We start from the raw sequence: 2,982 nt of genomic DNA, 5'->3' as shown, positions 1-2,982 counted from the left end.
GCAGTCTGGTTGTTTTTGTTGCCCTCCCTCACTCGTTCGACTGTTATTCTGCCCTTTTCCTTACTGCAGATAACATCGGGACAAACCATGGGGGGGCAGGTAGGGGAGCAATCGAACAAGGAACTCATTGTTCTAGTTTTGGCTATTGTGCCTGTACAGTGAACTGTAACTATCCCTGCTTTCTCTCTCTCTCTCTCTCTCTCTCTCGCTCGCTCGCTCTCTCTCTCTCTCTCTCTCTCTCTCTCTCTCTCTCTCTCATTTCATTACTCTCTTTCTCACGCATTATTCAAAACACTGGTGCCTCAGGAATGCACAGCTCTCTGCAGAAGATGACTTGAAAATTTTACTTTGAATGAGGAAGTAGAAGGACTCATAAGTATAACTCAAGCAACAAAGTAACAAAAGTACTCACTGTAGGGAATTCTTTTGCAGAGTTGAGTCCAGCTAAACTTGAAGCTCTAATGCAGTACTGTAATAAATCCATTAATTGTGTCATATTGTTGTGTTTGTAACATAATAATTCCTTGACTTCCTACTTGTGCAACCTCAACATCTTTACAGTATAAACATTGTTGTGGCTTGGCTCAGTTCCATCGAAGCACCCTGACATTTTGTCACACGCTTTACTCCCGGACATCACTTGATCCAGATCCTGCAGTCCTTCAGCACATCAAGGTGTTTGTCCATGTTCTCTCATACTCTGTAATTAACTCCTCTTAGCTGAAGCTCAACAAAGCGCTTTTAGTGGGTGACATCAGAAAGGCCGAGGAACTAGTGTGCACAAACACTGAAGGTCTCCTTGGAGTGTGATAACGGCGTCTCCAGAGATGTTGTTCAGTATCAGTAGGTGGAAGGAATGCAAGCTGTGTGCAAACATCTTGAGGATATTCCGATACACTCACTATTTTACGTTAATAGACAAGCACGTGTGAAATGCTGACTTTAAATAAATGTGACGTACAATCCAATTCTGACCTCGCTGTCATGGTCCTGGGGTTTTGCGTTTCTGGGATTTGAATACTTTGTGAATAACTTCACTTTAGGTTTTTGTTTCAGTTCTCTTATTATGTTAGAATTTTAAGTTGTTTGTTTCTCAAACCTTAATATTTCTATTTGATTATTTTATTATTCCAGTATTTTGTGAGTGAGTGAGTGTTAGTTTATGTGCTTTTGAGTCTGTGATTCCTGGTTTTACCTTATGACTAGTCTACTGATCATTTTTTTTCTCTCTCTCATGTCTTGTTTATGACTGTTCCTGTTCCTGTTTCTTTCACGTCTACTGAGATCCTTCTAATCTCTGTGTTTAGTATTGTCTTTGGTTTATTCCCTGTGTTACTTTGAAGATTAGTTTTGTTTCATGTGTCCCTCTCTCTCACAAGACTGCACAAACTCTCTCTCATTTGTGCAGTCTTGTGGTATTCTCTGTCTCTCACGTTTTTTCTTTTGTTTTTCCCCTTCTTTTTCCTTTTTAATTTTTCTTTCAAATGCTATCCTAATTTCAGGATTTAAAAACATTTCTCTCGGACTTTGTTTATTTTTTTTTACTCCTGCTTCTACTGTACCTAATTCATTCTCATTATTGTATAAGTTTGTCTTACACATCATGCATTTCTGGCCTCCACACAGATTCACACTCATTTTCAATCACAGTGGATATCTGATTTCTTTCTCACGGCAACAAACAAACAAACAAAAAAACCCTAAAACAAACATTGACAGCCAAATGCTGTTTTTCATTATCCTGAAAGAAACTAAACTTTGCTCCTTTATCACAAAAACAGAATATTCAAGTTGGTGATTATACATTAATATAGTTCTAAGGAAATGAACTAAAGTGCCGTATCCTAGACATTTCATCTGCTTTAAGCACTAGGGGGTGCTGTTTATCAAACACGCATACACACTTCAATGATGAGAACGCCCCCTCCTCCCCTCCCAACCCCTTCGAGTGCGCACAATAGGGCTTTAAGAGGAGCGGCATCATAACACCATCTTATTCTTTTTCTGCCTTTCTGCTGCTCGGCAACGAGCAATAAACAATAAAAAAATATTGTTTCTTGAAGGTAGCTTGACTGCGTTGCCAACTTGCAACTTGTAGGCGGTTAAACGAACTGAGTTTGTTTAATAAAAAACATTTCCAAAGAATTAGCGCATGTTTACTATATGTTATTCTACTGCCCCTCCTAAACCCAACCCCACACACAACTTTTTCCTTAAATATTTCACCAAAGCACACGTTTGAATCTTTTCATGACTATAAAGTAATGCATTAAAACAAGCAACATTAGAACATGAAGCTTGAATAATTAATAAAGCTCCAAACAGGACTCGCAACTCCTTAGAATACTTCATACAGATTTGTACATCAGATACATTACCGCTGGATTCAAAAGCAGAACAAAAAGTTCCAGATCCAGCATTTTCTATACGTTTGTGACCTTAACTAAAGTGGAGGAAAGCTATTGTCTTTGCATTTGTGCTTTTACAGTATCCGCCATGGCTGTTTTTCTCCAGCCAGAGCCAGTGAAGAGAAAGTAATGTCATTGTTCTTCAGTCTTTCTCTCAGCGGGATGGATGCACTTAGCTCTTCGGCATGAGTGGACATTATTTTGTTGCTGCGGCTCAAAAGGACCTCGTCAAATTGCACAGTGGCAGCAGACTGAATGTTGATTTCTCTTTGATTTATTTTTAACGTAATATTAAAACGACCAGGCCGCTGTCCGTGGTGCTGAATTTGATTTTGTGATTGGAAGAGCTGATATGGACAAAAACCTGTTACACAATATTTACATTCATTGCAACAGAAATCACGTAGCATGCATTTTTCATTTCAGGTGTATGTAGCTGTTTTATTGAAATGTGTCTGATTTCAGACCTTATACTGGCCCTCGTTGAAGCTTATTTTGCTTTTCCATTGTAATCTTGGCAGCAGCAGTGGGCCACAATATTTTGAAACTCATATATTTATTTATTTATGTATCT

This window comes from Oreochromis aureus, linkage group 12 (genome assembly GCF_013358895.1).
Source record: "Oreochromis aureus strain Israel breed Guangdong linkage group 12, ZZ_aureus, whole genome shotgun sequence".
Classification (NCBI taxonomy): Eukaryota; Metazoa; Chordata; class Actinopteri; order Cichliformes; family Cichlidae; genus Oreochromis; species Oreochromis aureus.
The sequence above is the reverse complement of the archived record's forward strand: the minus strand, read 5'-3'. Positions refer to the sequence as shown.